At 42.0% G+C, this 18,108-nt stretch overlaps 1 long non-coding RNA gene across 1 annotated transcript; it reads right to left on the bottom strand.

Moving 5' to 3' along the window:
* Positions 1 to 12,819: 12,819 nt before the first annotated feature.
* On the bottom strand, positions 12,820 to 13,542 carry LOC147600496 (uncharacterized). The gene is made up of 3 exons (XR_015258778.1): positions 13,366 to 13,542; positions 13,128 to 13,233; positions 12,820 to 13,007 (listed from the first exon to the last, which is right to left on the bottom strand). It is a non-coding gene; the product is annotated as an uncharacterized LOC147600496 (long non-coding RNA).
* Positions 13,543 to 18,108: the final 4,566 nt, after the last annotated feature.

Genomic DNA, 18,108 nt, shown 5'->3' with positions numbered 1-18,108 from the left:
GAGCTCTGGACAAGGCAGATAGCTGTCTGCATCACCAGAGAGGCAACGCCATCAAAATTGCCAGCTGACTTCTGATGAAAAAAACCAAAAATTGAGGCTGAGTGCTACTGTCATCTTTTCCAAGGATGGGGGCAGATGTTTAAGGACATTTCTGCCTGGTTTCCACCATCCACTCTGAAGATCATCCCCTTGTCTGCAGCAGCAGAATTACAGTGACGGGAAGCTGTGAACTGGTCACTGTCAGGCTTCAAATCTAGCACGCAATAAACACTTTGAACCCTATAAAATTCAGAGCTGGGCATCCAAATTCAATATGTTAATTTGTCCCAAATATGGTCAGTTTAACCTCTGAACACGACTACAGCTGGTGTTTGTAGAAGCTGGTTAGGGAGAGAGAGAAGAGCCTTTGGAGTACCTCATCTGCAGGCACTTATTTACAATCCAGTACTGGGACTAACTCAAAGATCTTGGTTTTTTTAAAGTTGAGATCATCATCTGATCGCATGTAATATGCTAATGCTCTAAGGATTAGACCACAAAGTAAAAGAAAAGACTCAAGGAAATTAATGCACCAATTTTAAATTTGAGAAATTTTTAGAGGCGTTTAAAAAATAAAAATCCAGTAGCAAAAAAAAAAAAAAATATTGTTTTTTACAGAAAAACTAAGATCATAGTCCAAGAAAGAATGCACAATACACTGAACCAAGAGTTTTCTGGATAACTTCGGAACCAAGCTGAGAAAAGCAGATTGATTGCCCCCAACTATTTATATTTAGTTGAGGGCAAATCACTTCAAATCCATATTCAGTCACTGCCTGAGTGAGAGAATGCAAAGGAGGGGGGTCAGTCAAAAAGCTTCCCATGGGGTGACCTGCGTTGTTCATTCCTGTCTTATTCCCTGCCACCACTCCAGAAGTCAACCTCCTGAACCACCTCCATCCTAAGTCTGCTCTGTCCTCCACAGCGATTTCTGTAAAATCAAGCGCAATGAAATTGCAACAAAACCAAACTTCAAGTCATTGAACCCTCCCACAAAATATGGCCATTTTATTCCACACAATTCTACCAAAACTTTCCAAGCCTTAGTCTAGGGCCTCAGCCATCAGATCATTTCCCCTGCCCAGAGTAGGAAATAGCATCCATTTCAGGAATTATTGAGAAAGCTGGAAAATCTGGAATGAATGAAATAACTTGTGATTAGGACAAAAAGAAAAAAAAAAAGTCCAACTTCAGAAATCAGCTGGATGGAGCCAAAATTCAAGGCAAATATATTTACTGAAAAAAAAAAAAAAAGGAAAGCCTGATCTAATCTCTCATCCAAAATACAGCCACATTGTCTGGACTCAACAGGGTCAGATTATCTTCCCAACACCACAACTAGAAATAGGAAGAACCACAACTGTCAAAAGCAGCCACTAATTTTCATTAAGTTTCCAATACAGCTTTCTGATCAAAGTAACAGTTACACTTCAGTAAAGTCTTTTGATCTTTTTGATGCTCAGCTGAATGGAATCATCACATCTTCAGAGCCATGCACACTGAGAACATAAATTCTGACTGCTCATTGCTGGAGAGATGGCCTGCTATTTTTATTCTGGTTATTTTCTATTTTAAGAAAAAAAGCTGAATTCTCTCTGTCAAAACCAACAGAAGGGTTGTTTAAAGGTATGGCAAGATTCATTTAATGGAATGCATACAACAGTCTTTACTTGATGAGTTCCAGAAGTGGACTTGATACTATATAGCAAAGTCAATCATGCTGGTAGATACATTACGCCAAAAATGCAGAATGGTTTCAGAGGTAGATTTCAAGAAATGAGAACATCTGACCAAAAATATAAGGGGAGGGAAAATACAAGGTCTGCATGGAGCAAATGGAGATAGTGTTAGAGAACGAATGCAACACAAACCAGCTAACAGTTTAGTGAAAAACACAATTAGTCTTGCAGGTTTGGATGCTGAAGTCTCTAAGCCATCAGTTCCTGAGCTGTGGTGTACAAACCACCACTGGCCAAAAATCTTTGGTGGCTGCCCGCTGTCAGCTGGCTGAGCATTGTCTTTCTTGTCCCAGATGTTACATCACACTGAAGATGTAGTTAATGGATGTCAGACTAAACCAAGCCACTGCTATCATTGCCACAGAGGCATTTACAAAACTGCACATGGGAAATGAATCAGATCAAAGGGCTGAGTAAAAACTTATTTTGCCCCTCTATCTATATGGAGATACAGAGTAGTCCATATTAAAAAAAAAGAAAGTTTATTTTGCCTGTTCAAAAATGTGCACCAGCAAGCTTGAGCGGTCAACTGCAGACCAAACCACGGCTGATATATCAGTCAACGCAGCATTTATAAAGAGCTCACAAAGGAAAAAAGTAATTTTGACTCCTGGCTTAGAGAAATTCCTGGCAAAGGAAGAAACTGTGCTCGACCCCCAAATAACCAAACACCCATCCACTGCATATGGAAATTATTCTGCCACCATTTTACTGCTCCAGCAGAGGTGGTGTATGGTCCTTTCGAAGCCTTGGCTCTTCTCGAAGGCTATTATTTTAAATATTTTAGTACTGGGAACTGCATGGAGCTGGCAATTATGGAATTAGAGTGCAGTGTGGGGAATGTCACTTTGAAATAATTTTGCTCAGTTCATTTCCTTTTCAAGCGCAATAGAAAGCAGATGGAGCAGGGAGGGCCAACATGCCACAGAAGAACTCCCCAGGCGTTGGCCAGCACTCTCCTCCCCAGGACTTACAGAGGGGTCATCAAATCCTTGTAGAGTTATTATCCTTTAGGAGAACCACATGATAGAATTCAGCCAGGGTCCTGGTCTTTGGAGCAAGTCGCCTCACTCCTAGGTTTATGTTGCACATAGAATGTTAGACATAGATTGCCAACAAGGTCAACAGGAACACAAAGCTCACATCAGAAGAGCAGTGCAGGGAAGCCAGAGAGAGGCCAGTGGAGCACAGCAGGAAGATTAAGTGCTTTGGGAAACAGAAGCCTTGATAGAGAGAAAGAGGCCTCGAAAGAGTTGTCCAATATGAAAGAAAGGCTGTTACCAAAGAAAGCTGTGCTGTGTGCAGCCAGAGTTGGACAAGAAAGTACAAGCTTGACTTGCAGCAAAAATACATAGAGGTCAGGAGGAAAAAAATAAATTAAGTGCAAAAGGAGTGAAGCATTGCAGCCTCTGTTTGTAGCTGATGCCACATCACTGGAGGTGTGGAGGGTGAGTTACAGGAATTTCTCCCAGGGGCCATCTAGCTAAGTGCGATCTTGCCTCAGAGCAAAGGGATGACTTCCAGGGATGCTCTCCAGCACAACGTGTCTTGGATAATTTAATAGAGCATGTTACAACTTATGCTTTTTTGTTTCTCATACAGAGAAAGAGGGATTCCCCAAAGGAAAGTAAAGTCAAATATGTGAAACAGATCCAAGTGGTGGAGTAGGGTCTAACAAACACACTGGGACTTAGGAAGTCCAAATCTGTTCCCAGTTAACGTAACAGGAGAGTTATTCTTCTCTCAGTATCTCCCTCTACATTGTCATAAATATCTGGGACAGGAAATGCAAAGAGTCCACATCTCACTAGCCAGAGTTACTTGCACTGAACACCCCACACCTATATATGGGCCTCTGAGCCTACCCAGGCACACCTCCAGTTCGACCCACACATCATGCTCAACCCTTCTTTGCCCCACGGCACTAGCAAGCACATTAAAAGTGGGCCATGCGCTAAGCTTTCTGGTAGCCATTGTCCAGCATGCAGGCAGCAGCATGATCACTGCTACTCCAACTTGTTTCACCACTGCTGAACAAGTTCATTGCGCTCATCCCTACAGCCCTTGCTGCTATTTTGTACCTGTCAATAGATCTGGTGCCTTCTTCAAAAAAAAAGTCCATTTGCTTGAGGCATTGTGTCAGATGGGCAGACTTGTTTCTCAAGGACAAGACTGATGCCAAAATAAGGGCAGCTGTCCCAGGTTGATGGCACTAACATGGGACACAGCAGCATCTGGTCTCTATGTCAGTCTTTTCATGCTCAGAGGAGATGTTGGATCTAGAATCCATTTCCACCTGGAAGACTAGTCTGTGCTGTGCACCTAGGATTACCCTCAATGGAGGCAACACTTCCGGATACATCAAACCAGCTTTAGTCTCCCTGCATCAGCAGTTCCCCTTCTAGAAAGCCATAGTGAGAAAGACTTTCGCCATCACCTTACAGTGTCCTACCACTCCCAGTTCTCATCAGTTGCTGGCAACCAGTTCAAGGCTTGCTGTTACCACCACGGGCACGATTGCAATAGAGGTCTGTGAGATTGGGCAGCTTGTCTGCTCATGAAATATCTGCACTGAAGATACCAGGAGGCTAGTACAGGTGCTTGCTCTGTGTTCTTTCTCCAGATATCCAGGCAAATTAGTGAAACTCCTTAACATCCTCCACAAATATCTCAACCAAAGAGACTGCTGCTCTTCCCTTTTCTGAGCCCTAAGCAGAAGGCTCAGAGAGAACCACCAGCTATACCAGATACCTGAAAAAGAGCAGCTATCTGAAACTCTGCTTTGTCCCACGGAAGCTGGGGCTCTCTTTCTACCTCATATATTGGCAAGTGAACACTTTTCAGCATCTGGGGAAACTCTGCTTACCACTTCCTACAGCGATTCAGGCACCATATCAAGACAAGCACGGGTCTGACTACCTGCACGCTCTTAGCAGAGCATGCGTTCAGCTAGTTGACCTCAGGATGACAAACCTGGGGAGACAGGCTGGACAGGTCATCGCTGCCTCTCACATAACCTGTGCCAAGTCACCAATAAGCCACCCCTAAGCCAGGCCACCAATAAACCCATGCTGGCAATGTCTGTCTTCCTCACCTCTCCTCACATACCCCTCACAGGCAATGTCCCTTTACAGTACCACTGCCAGTCAGACTGGGTGTACAGGGGTTTCTTTCCATTTCTGTTCCAGCCACCAGGAGCTTCTGCCTCTCTCCAGATCAGGGAGGTAGCGCCAGGGCTACCAAGTATAATCATATGTCCCCAGATGTCCAAGTCAACACCAGAGCTATTGTTCCCCCACTTTCTTCTTTCCTACCTTTTCCTCTGCTTCTTTGAAGTGTGTCACCACATCTTTCATCTCTTTATTTAAACATCACTATAAAGAGACCTGCCCACCCACCAGCCTGCGGAGAGATTCGATTCATATACAACAGGCCCTGGATGTCCCAACAGCACAGTGCTCTTGGAAACCACCTATACTATCAATATACAGTATTTGGCATACAAAAGCATAAGCAATAGTAATCCTGGTGAGAAGGCTCCTTACTTTTGGGCATACTCCTTTGTATTTCAGGTTTGTCAGGGGGCAGGCCTCAGCGTGGCCAGGGCAGAAACCCTCCTGCAGAGGGAAGGCACAGCCCCCTTGCTCTGAGAACCACCCAGTGCTACCCTCAGCCCTGACATCCTGGAGCTGCCCCATGCAATGCCAGAGCACACGGCTCTGCAGAAACCTTGGGCATGGGGTGAGGAGGCTGCCAGGGTGTGCCTGGATGGGGACGGCTGGCAGGCGTCCCTCAGTGAGCTAGGAATGTGAGGGTGTGAGCCGAGAGAGCAGGCTGCTGGACAGGGAGGGGGCATGGGAGTAGATGCATTGGAAGAACACCATCTCAGCCAAATTCTCACCTCTCCTGCTGCTCCAAGGGCTGGCGCTCATGGCAGGACATGTACTCTCTCAAACATCACTTTGAGCAGCTGCTGGGGATAGTCTATGTTGGGTGCAAGGAGACAAACTTGGCATTTCCTTCCTCATTGTGCTTCTGGAGAAGTTCCAGGAGAAACCATCCTCTTGGATTTTGTTTTTAAGGGAATCGGTTGATTCAAAAGGGAGTCTAAAAGCAATCTGGTCAAAGGAAATAGGGTGCAGGCAGTCAGCACACCTCCCTCCACTGCCTCATCTACAAAATGTTAACATGATCTTCTTGAAGAGGAGGAGTGGTTGAAAGGGTTAAAAAAGACAGTTTGAACTCTAAAATAAACATTTAAAATCTTTTTTCAAACACATGAATATGTATTAAGAGGCATAGACAATAATTGCATGGCTATTACACTGAGTTATTTAAACATGAACAGAGTGCTTGCAAATTAACATAGAGAACAATACTGCTCTGGTAGCTCAAATGATAATGGGACCTAATAGGATTTCCCTATCCCTAATTCCACTGAATCCAAGAAAGGCTGATTTTAAAGTTGCAAATGTGCAGGAGGTGGCTTCCACGACAATAAAAAGCATTTCTGTGCTCTGAAAAACAAGCCGTGAGGATGCGACAACACATGAAAAATTCCTTTAGCTATGCCTCTTCTCAGCACAGTTTGGATGAGCTGAGGCTGCCTCAGCGGCAGCTGTTTCTTGTGCACCCACCTAAACCAGGAATACATATTTGTTGTATCTCACTTCATTTCCATATGCATTCTGCTCCTGTGGCTTTCTTGACAGTTCCCTCTCATCTGGTCCTGCACCCCATCTGCGCACACAGAGCGAGTTCCCGGGCTGAAGAACTTGCAGAGAGCAGGCAATGCTGTCAGGATGCAGGAGGGGAAGCGTCCCCGCCACGGGCGGCTCGTGGGCTTGATCTCAGCAGGCTGCAACAGCGTGTGAGGCAGGCATGCAGGGACACAGAGAGAAATGGGCAAGCGAAGAGTAAGAAAGAAGTCAGCAAAAAGGCTTAGCCAACAGAGACACAGCTGAGCTAAGTCTCCTGAAAATTCCTCAGAAAATTAGAAAGATTCACAAGGCCAAAGGAGCACACGTGCTCGCAGGGACACGCGCGTGTGTGTGAAGGACATGCATATGCTTGTGTACCTGTGGGGAGGGCTTGGGCACGGGAGTACACTTGTGTTAATAGGAATAACCTCCTGGTCCCATGTTAATGCCATATCAAAAGTAAAGCAGGTGATGAAATTTTTGGGTCCGTCTGTGGCAACTGGCGTAACAGAATGACTCTGCCCAGGCTCCGTGCAACTCTTCATATTTAAAGAAGGCATTAGATTACACAGAGATAAAGCAAGTTTAGAAATACAACAGACAGAAGCACCAAACAGTTTTCAGTGAAATCAGCACTCGAGTAAAATGCCAACATCCTAGACTAAACACCTTGTTAGAAGAATCCCTAACAGCTGTGGTAAAATGGCCTTGCTTGCAAGTGTGGATAAGCAAAATTATCTTGCTATTGTTGCTATTTATGGCAGCACCCATAACATACTAGCTGCTTTCCAAACAGATCATTCTCCAAAGAGCCCATACAACTGTTATGTGCATGTGGATGTAAAATTATTTTCTTCTATAGTACAAGTTACTCACTGTAGGCTTGAAAGTTCCAAAAGCACCATGGAGGGTGAAACTGGAGTTAAACAACCCAAGAATTGTAACTGCACGAGGGATATAAGAGCAATACCCTCACTGTGAGAACCATTTATCCCCTGGACACTAAGATTTTTAATGTTGAAAAGTATGTTTGACTTTAAATTCGTACTTGAATTCATAAGTAAACACTGAGGTACTCTATGTTTGCATTAAAGATTTTATTTTCTTTTATTACTGTTACAGTTTTTGTGGACAATAAAATCATCAGATACGTCTGGGAATTAAAAGTAATAAGTGAAAGCTTAGAGGTTTAGAGAATAATATTTCAGGAATTTTGCCTCAAATAACCAGGTCTTTTATTTTTGTTGGTGCACCTAGAGCATGCACAAGAAAAAACAGTGGTGTTCTGTCAAATAAAAAGAAACATCTTTCTCATTATGTGTTTATCACACTTTCAAACATTCTACAAATCAATGCCCCTATTTGTCACTGTAATTCAATATAATAAAAGCTGTCAAAACTGCTCACTTTGCTTGCTGGAGACAAATTTGCTGAAGTTTTGTAGCACGAGCCAACCAACACAGCACCAGATCCTCCAGCTTTTATTTCACTCTGCTCTAGGCATTATTCCTACTGGTTTCTGTGCAATTTTTGCCTGAATAAGGGCTGAAAATTTCAATTTTGAACATGAGAATTTTTTAGAAATAAACAGTCATAAAAATTCCATCTACAAAGCACGTTGGGTGACTGGAATGGTACTGCTTGTGAATTTTATCTCTGAAATGCCAAGCTTATTTCCTACAGATTATTGCAAAAGACAGACTAACTACATCCTTGATGAAATTCCCTTGAGGTCCATGAGGTCACTCCCAGGATTAAACACTGCCTGACCTTTTGCATGCGGAGCTCAGAAGCACTGTATTTTGACGCCTACTACGCCTTTGGAGATGTTAGTCTGTTCCACTAATAACAAAGATTATAGATCTCATCCCTCATGGGAAGAGCCTTGATGAAGCAATTCTCTGTTATTAACTTGTCCAGAGACTCTCCAGGACCATACTCTGTCCTTCTGGCAATAGACAAAATAGATAAAGCTATCACTCAAGGGCAGCCTTGAGTAATGGCTACATTTTCCATCATTTAAAAGAATGTTTTGATGCATTAAATGAAGGAAACATGTTGGGAGCTTTGTGTTGGGAATAGGTAGAGTGGCAGGTCATGTGAAAGGCAGCTGGGACAGCGGTTAGGGCAAAGGATTAGTCAGCTGCCCTTTTTAGTCTTCTCCACACTACTGACTTGTCCTGAGATTTGGAGAAGTCTTTAATGATAAAGTCTACAAACTAGAGTCCCTCATCTTACTCTTCTGCAACTGCCTTTCCGCACCTGTGAAGACTGTAGCGGTTTATCATGTCAAAACACTTTTACAGGCTCAGATAAAAGCTGCGAAGTATTAGCAGCTGCAGTGGCCAGTCAATGTCTTTTTACCCCTTTTGGAACATGTGCCCAAAGACTGCCTGGTGAGGCTGTGTTCTACATCTGTAAATAAACATGTCTGTGTAGACTGAGATTTGGTAATGCCAGAGAATATGAAAATGAGATGAAATCTGCTGATGGCTGTAGCTCCTCTGACTGGAGCCTTCACAGCAGCTCCATGGACAGACTTCTCCCAGAGTTTTTACTTCGGCAATTATTCCTAATTTGGAATCCAGTAGTCAGCCCTGGCTTCCAACTTGAAAAAAAAAAAAAAAAAAAGGCAGAGACTTAGTCTAACACACACTAGCCTCCTTCAAGCTCTCAGGGCATTGCGCGTGTGATAAAGGGCTGGAAAAAAACAGTGGCAAAAGCCTGCTATCTTCCAAAGCTCAGGAAAATAAACCACAAAGGCAATTCAACAAAGTCTTCTTTGTTCCTGAACAGAACCAACAAAATGAAAAGAATCTGGTGGAAGAGAGAAGGCAAGAAAGAGGTCTGCTGCAGGGAGCAAGTACAGAGAGAATCGCTCTTTGCCGCCTCCTCTGACAGAGCAAGTGCGTGATTATCACATGAGCCTCACAAAGACTGGAATTAAAGGGGCTGACTTGGCTGTCACATCGCTTAAGCTGCACCGAGGTCAAAGGACTTCGGACTAACAGGAGTCAGCCATACGTGGCCTGGGGAGTAGGGGTCTCCTTTTCTAAGCAACAATTGCTCAGGTTGATAAAAATAGATACCTGGAGCCCATGGTGGCTTGTAAAGCTGTCCCTTTATGCTGGATTCCCATAAAGTGCAGTATATAATCAATAGCGCTCTGAAAAGAACAGAACCATAATGAAGGCAGTCGGTCAGATGGTCACCAGAAACAAATGTAAAGGGCAAAACACACAAGAGAAGTCGCCATCTGTGTTACTTACTGAAAAACCAAGGGAAAAAATAATATCTGAAGTGGCACACAAGTATGATAAAATCCAAATGTGCCCTCTGCCCCCTTTCAGCTGCCACTTCACATGATTCAGCTCCAAGAGAGGAGCACTGACCTCGTCTCACCAGGAATATCAAACATCTCCACAGCTTTGATTAACATTTTGGTGGGAGTGGAAAAAGGAGCAAAGTACACATCAGCTGTGTAGTCATGTGCTGGATGTGTCTGGATACATCCCGAGACTCTTGTGTTTGAAAGTAAAACTATATTCATGTCCTTCACTGTGCAGGCAAAGAAAAGCATCTTTCTTCTTTTTTTTTTTTTCCTGAGGACTCCAATAGCATTTGGACTGGGTCCATAGAAAAATCTATGAATTTTGCCATAGAGATAGAACTACGCCATGTTTGCCATCATCATCACTTCTGCGTATAACTAAGCTCAGGATGCCAGTGGGCTTGTTGTTCCACAGCACAGATTAAGTAATTATCTCTGCCCAACAAACTCATACTCATCCTTGTATCCTCATTTGTGAATCAGGATTTAACATCTTGGCATTATTTGTGCCAACAATGCCAAGTTTTTAAAATACCTTCTACAAATAAAGTCTGTGTCGCCTTCATTCCTCAGGTCATAACACCAGGGCTTCCTGGTAAACAAACTAGATCTGCTGTGACATAGGCAGACTGAGTAGCACCAGGTTTTCAAGCATTACTCTGTCATACCTCTTTGCGGACAGGGAACTCTAAAACAAATCCTGAAACCAGGCCAAAGAGGGAAAACTGCAGGATCCCCAGGGGAGCTTCACAGATGTGTTCAAGCTGGTGGTACAGAATGAACCTGAGAAAACAAGCCCTGGGGTAAGCTTAGTTCTCCTTTACAACCTGTTAATGACTACATGTTTACCTGTCCTTGAGGAAGGCGCCTTTACTGCACTTACCAAACCCAGAGGGATTCCCACTGTCCTCAGGGAAGTCTGGGTCAGAAGTTCAACTGAAATCTCCAAATGCACTATCTGTGCTTCATCTTTTGACAGACTTTAGACTGGAATTGATGTTCAGTGTCCAGTGTGCTGTAAGAGCAGAGAACTGCCTTTTTTATTCATTTCCGTTCTTTCAAACCAATTCTACTGCATTTTTTGTGTTCTGTTGCAAAGCTTCAGATGGTGCTGGTGCTGTGTTCCTTAGGTCGGCATCACTTCCAGAAGGACATGCCAATGCCTGTTGTTAGTGTGTGTGTGTGTACATGTTTAGGCCAGGTAAAGGACAACTATCTGCACTGACACTACCTTACAGGGTCTTAGAGAAAGCAACACAGAGTGAACCGTCAAAGCCAGCAACTTCAGTGCTAGTGAAGAGAATCGGTAAATCCTTAGACAATGGAGTTTGGGCTTTCTGACGCAGTTGGCATCCCAGTGGGCAGGAAGGTAAGGAGAACTCCAATCATGTACAGCCTGGGGAAGGTGAGGGGCTTGTGCTTAGGGACATGGAAGTGTTCACTCCTGACCTCCTGGTCACTGAGAAGGCTGCAATCCACTGAACAGTAGGACTCTCTGTTGAGTGTTCTCCACTGAAAATGTTCTGTTTTTCTCTATAAGTTTATTCTTGTGTCTCCAAAGCAATGGGGAGTAGTGCAGATTTCTCTTTCTGTGTGTTGTCACCAGCTCCTCATCTCAGCGTGTCTTGCTGGTAACTTACCCACCATTCCAATGAAGCAGCCTTGGCCTTTCACACTATGTTAAAGAAAATAATCAACAGAGTACTTAAACCAGGCTTGGCTTGACTGTAGATTTCAATTGAGTTCAGCAGCAAAAGAAATCCCTAGTAGTTCTACTTCCCCACAGCTAGCCTTGCTCAATGCCTGGTGTTAAGATAAATTATGTTCTTCAGTGAGTAGAATGAAATAAGAGCTGCTATCACAGCAGGATGAGTTTGTCAAACACTACTTACATTAGGCAGCAAACTTCTGTTCCCATAGAGGGAAGGATTTCGAAAGTAGATAACCAAGCTGATCTGGGAGATAGATCACTTGGAGCCATGATTCATGATCTATGTAGCCTCACTTAGTGCAAAGTACATCACTTTCTCTAACAGCCCTCTACAGGGACTTTGACAGAATTATTTTTTTTTCTTCTGAATGATATATAATCAAATTCAGTTCTACAACTTCATTTTCAGTCATCTCTGTTCATTGTTCTTTTATTCCAAGTATTTCTTGGCATGGTTTAAGAACTACTGAAGTATTTAATAGCTGTTTAAAAGTAACAGCTATAACTACTTAGACTAGACATAAATAGAAGATGACTAAATGGGTCATTACCTTTACAAGAAAAGTGTTTATGGTGGAGGGTTTAAGAGAAGCAAGATTATAGATCTAACCGCTCCATTATTTTCTGTGGTTTAAAGGAGAAAGCCGAGTGGATTTGCAAACTTAAGTACAGGATAAGACTATTCTGAGCCTAATAAAAGGATGAAGGGACTGTTAGAGAGAATTTGCAAGTTGCTCAGTGCTTGGAAAAGCCAAGCCACTTCTGGAGCTGCTTAGGTAGGGATTCTTTGCTCTAACATCCCAAGTATGATCACCATTTTGATTGTGATGCTTGGTCACTAAATGATGCTGGTTGTGAACAAGGAAGAATGTATTTTCCATTGAGATGGAGAAAGGAGAGGGAAAGGTATAAGACAGGGTGTTTCTCTTTCCTTAAGATCTTTCCAAGATCTTAAGAAATCAATGGAAATCTTTCCATTGAGTTCACTGTGCTCTGGATCACATCATTACAGAGGTCACTTTGTTGTCAAGTCCATTCCTTCTTCGCTCCTCTGTTGCTCAATTTGCTTTCTGCTGTTAGGATCTTTTTCCCAAATATTAATAAATCTGTATAATCTTTGGCCTCTAGCTGAGTCTTTCTTCTATGGCACACTGTTGCACTGTATGTGTGACTGCATGTTTGAGGGTTGCTCTGGAAATTACTCATAAAAATGAATTGCCTGGTAATACCACAATTGTCAATATGTGTAGGTTGCAGCATCCCCCCCTGTGGGCCATTGTAGCAGATCATAAAACATCATTTCCAGGAAAGTTTCAAAACTTTTATTTTCTAAGGAACATTAATTATCAGAGTCCAGATGACCTGTCCCATTTCTCCATCCACTTCCTCTCTTTTTTTCCTCATCAGTCATGGTAGTTTGAAGGCAACTGGCAACAGATCACATGTCAGGCTCCTGGTTTTATGCCCCAGTTTCATATCAATGTCAGCTGAAGTGTTTAAAAACAGCAAGACTCATAAGCCTAATGCCCAGACCAATGTTTGCATGTGACCATTTCCCCATTGTTAAACTTTTGTAACAACAGCTGATTTACAAGTCTGACACTTACACAGGCATATGCTTCCTGAGACTCGTGCCCTCCAGCACTGCTTGTTGACCTCTCCTTCAAACATAGGACTTTGAGGGATCATCACAATGGCCAAACCGCTCTGGACCTACATGGTTGTGAAAACTCGAGTCATGCCCCCATCAGAGTTTACAGTAATGCATTTTTTTCACTAACAAATTACATTCTGTTGAGACCAGAACTTTTTGCAGGTACTTACCGGTTCTTATGAAGCTCTTACCTGGGAAAGGTTCTCATGCCTAGGATGAGACTTGAAATACATCAAAGAGCAAGATAATTGTCACCCCTCCCAGATAATCATCTTGTGATCAAGGCACTGACTGGTGGCACAGGAGTCCAGATTTCAAATTTCTATTCTGCAAGATGTCTGAATGTCAGAATCCTGCATCCCAGGCAAACTTTCTGGCCACCAAACTATCAGTTATTCTGAAGAACAGCTTCCTCAGTCTCTCCAGTTGGACCTGTTTCACTTTGTATAAATAATTAAACATTAATTGGAACAAGGACTTGAACTTAGACTGCCCATTGGACTATTGCATTGGTCTTTCTCCAGACCAGTGAATAGGTAACTGTTTGTACAAACTGGGTAAGTTGCAGAGCAAAAGAGGTAGCTGTTGTTTTGGGGGTCCCAAAACCTCAAGAAATAAACCCAAAGACTAGTGGTAAAGTCATTTCATAGACTACAAAACACCTGTTTTTCAGTCCTCGACCAGAATGAGGCAGAACAAGGACTACTAGCTGTTCTAGGGGAGGCTTTGTCAAATCATCTCCAAAGGTCATGCTTCCATCAAATTTTGAAAAGAAATAATATTTGGAAGTCATGTGTTTTGGTTTTGGGTTTTTTTCTGAAGTGAAAAAAAAAATTCACTACACCATCCTCTAACAAATCCTTTGCATTAGAATGAAGGTATTAAGCATCTTTAGCCTCATGATAGCTTGATTTTTAAAGTTTCTGAAACCTCTGCCCCAGACATGAAGGACCTTTCTCTTCCAGTTCTGAGCGGAGTGATTTGTTCCTCTGACACTCCTCCCAGCTTTGCTGGCACTTTTCAAATGAGGGCTTAAGTAAGTCTATTACTTACATATCATCTTAATATGACAAATATGACATTTAGTCATATTTCATCACACAGAAAGATCAATTAAGGCAACCAGAAAAGTTCGGCAATTAGTGTGAGTTTATCATAAAAGACCATTATCAAAGGTAAGACAAGAACTGGGGAGGCTGAGCCCTAATCTTCCTACCTACCCACCAGATAATGTTCCATAATAACTTTAATGTTTATGTTTGATGGTCAAAAACATTTATTTTCAAACAGCTTTTTGATAAGGAACTTTGATTAAGCTATTTGATTAGGAACTAAAATCCACGTGTTAGAAAGATTCACCCCTCTATAAGCATTTGATATCAACAAGTTGGTATTCCTGTAGACAGTGCAAGATTCTGCTTTTTCTTTAATGTTATATAATACTTCATTTTCATAAGCACTTGCATAAATTTAGTTAAGAGTTAACCAACTAAAATATACAAATATGCGGGAGGTTTTATGAAGAATTACAACTTCAAAAGGAGCTGGTTTAGGAGTCATGACCTTATTTTTTGCAATAACTTATGCATCATGAACTTACGTAATTGGCAGCAGATAACATATCACACTCTCAGTTTTATGTCCTTGGTTTGACAACAGTGTCAATTGAAGTATTTGCTAACTGCAGAACTAATGGAGCCTCATAGCCGAAAATGTTTTCATGCCAAAACTGATGTTTGTACCAAAATATTTCCCCTTTATTGTTCTTTTTTAACATTACTAAATTCAGTATCAGAAATGGATAGAGGTATACAGATAATTCTGGACACCAAAAAAAAATCTTTCTGAATATTATTTATCCTAGCAAAATGGAAATATCTGAGAAAGAAAAATATATATCTTTCTAACTAAAATGCCATCAGAAAGCACAAAAGCACACACATAAAATGGCCTCAGAGCTCTAAATCTTTGTTATCTTTTGAGCAGGAGTCAATGTTAAGATAAATTACTGGGACATGAGTGACCTGGATTTTAAAACACTTCAGTAGGGTAGGTTTGAGTCTACTTCTTCCCTTTCCCAGAGACTGCATTAAGCAGCAGCCAAGAGGCAAGGCTAGGCTGGTCCTCTATGTTGAAACTAGACACCTGTACCATCGACTGAAAAGGTCAATCCTCTTTTGACACTGGAATCTTCATAAGCTACAGCAGAAAATGAACAAAGTACCAAATCATCATACAAAAGGGAGGAGATTAAAAGCAGCTTTAGTGAGTTAAGGTCCTTAACAGCCATTTAAATTCAATGGCGAAGAAGCCCAAATTTATCAAGGCTCTTTTTGAGTGATCTGGGTCTTAGGAGTGGGACTTGTTGGGGTTTTGGCTCTGAAATGTGTATTTTGTCGGGAGCAGTTTTGTTTCAAGACACTTAATTCACAATAATGTGACACAAGTGTTTCAGGACACTTAATTCACAACATAGAGAAAGAGAATGGCTGCAATTTTATTAATTTGAAGCTTTCTGCTTGACCAATGGCAGGAAACAATCACAAGCCTTCAGTTCAGTAGAGTGCTTGCTATTATGTGTCATCTGAACCTGAATTTAAACAGCCCTGAAGAGAACCAGTTATATGTTTTGAAATCTGGCTAACAGTAGATTATTGCCAGCAACGTAGATTTCTTGGTAGACACCATTTTTTATTCAGCTTTATTTAAAACTTTCAGCATCTGGGAGAGTAAACTACCATCAGTGAAACTCCATGATGTAGCTAAACTGAAGTTATAAATAGCAGCCAAGGGAGAAAAAAAAAAAACGTAGTGAAAAGCAGGAGGAAGGACAGAAAATTAAAACTGGAAAAATTGAAACAGATATGCCTAAGAAAAAGGGACACACGTTTATCAGGTGGCAGAAATGCAAGAAGGTGCAGTACTGAAAGAAACCACAACTACAGCATGAGGGGCTGCACTGCCACACAGTACGCAAACAAATCCCATTGGAGCTGTTTATACAAACTTTGTCACTCCTGAACAGATAGGGTGGTGCACTTTGGAATCATAGGGGAAATTTTATTTGGAGGGCTGTCGTAAAACAGGTGTATACCTAACTTATTCCCAAATTCTCTTTTGTTTAGCCTTTTCTTAAACTCTCGTCATGGATTTTATTCAATTTCCATAGTGTTTCACTGCCCTTATCATTACAAACATTTTTTCCTGTGGTTTGACTCAAATCTCTCTCACTGCTACATAACATTGCTTTCAGCTCTGGACAACACACTCCCAAAAAGATCTGGATTCTATCTGCATTAGCATTTTTTTTTCAGACCAGAAGTGCACTTTTTCTTCAAAAGTGGAGAAGTCTCCAGATCAACTCTACTCATTATGCTCTGGTTCACCCAACAAAGCGGTCTCAGACTCAAAGACTTTCAGAAAAAAAACTAAATCAGAAAGTGTTCCAGGAGTGCATCTAATGGTCTCCATCCGATATGCAGTCTGAGGGACCAGCCCAGAACTATCCCAAAACCTTAAAGCATGCATAACTGTGGAAGTTAAGCCCTCAGCACCAACCATTTTACTCTACAGGTCCTGTTTTGCACTCACCCCACACTATTACTAGGCAACACTACTTGCTAACATAGATATAGCTGCTGGCAAACATTCACTGAAGAATAGCAAAAGCTGTGATGGGATGGAGGAGCTGATTTATTAGCAGAAAGAGCAGGCCAGATACACCAAGAAGGCAAAAGGAGTTTTATAGCCACCATTTGCCCTGGTCTCACTGTGATACAGAATAGTTACGGTCATGCAGCTGTGCAGCCTTTCTCCTGGGGTGACCAACACCTCAGGTTGGTCAACTTGAGGACACAAAGGTGAATCGTAGTAGCCAACAACTACATGGGCTTTTAAAATGTCAGATTTTAATTTGGTATCTCCAAACATAACCAAGGATAAGATGTAATTAAGATAAGGAAAAAATAAATACTTAATTTCAGAAGACAATGTACTTGCATGACATCTTTTAAACAATGAAACAGTCTCCCAGACTCTTCCCACTAATGGATCCTGTTTGCTTGGTGCTTTTATAGCCAGATCAGCAAATACTAGAAACACCCTGCAGGATATAATCTTGCTCTGGCAAGGAGTTGGGCTCGATAATTTCCACCTATCTTCCTCTCAATTCAGGGTAAAGTTTTGGAAGCAAGATCTTTTTCTTGCTTTGTATTTGCCATATGAGTCCAGATATTATCTGGAGCTGCTAGGTATAACACTTAGCAGCAACTAATGCCAGTCAAAGCTCTTGAGGTCTGACACAAACCTCCTTAGAGATGACCAATATGTCTCCACTAATTTGAGGACCCTCAAAACAAGCCTTTGATCCTCCCAAAAGCTGATGCATATCTGTAAATGTGTGAGAATTCTGAGCCACTCTTCGCTCTTAGTTACCAAGTTGGCAAGAAGCAACCTAGCATGGGCACAAAAATGGTGCAGCTCTGTTAACTGTTTACTCTGCCTGAACTAATATTTCCTGCTAAGTAGTTTCATGCTGACACAGTGATACAGCTTCTGGATTCAGGGAGACTTCTATCTTGTCAGTCTGCTATGTGTTCAGAGGAAGTTTGCACCTGCCTTCGTAGAAATGTCTTTAATTAATCTCTATGTTAGTAAGAAAAAAAATGCCAAAATAACAAAACAACTTCTCCCTTTTGACTTATTGCACATGCCTCATCTCTTTAACGCCTGTCATCAGACTATCAGTGCACTGAGGCATGGATCACCTTTAATTAATATCTAATGTAGAATCAAGCACCTTGACCCAACTAATGCAACCGAGACCAAGAGAACTGCACTGCACTCACAGTCAGCAGTTGAGAGTTTTTCTGGTTCTGTGGGGCCAGCTTGCCCTGTTAAAATTTCTGTAACGTTCATCCACCTTCTCTAAAAAC

The sequence above is a fragment of the Chlamydotis macqueenii genome, chromosome 5 (assembly GCF_036417535.1).
Source record: "Chlamydotis macqueenii isolate bChlMac1 chromosome 5, bChlMac1.mat, whole genome shotgun sequence".
NCBI lineage: Eukaryota > Metazoa > Chordata > Aves > Otidiformes > Otididae > Chlamydotis > Chlamydotis macqueenii.
The sequence above is the reverse complement of the archived record's forward strand: the minus strand, read 5'-3'. Positions and strand labels throughout refer to the sequence as shown.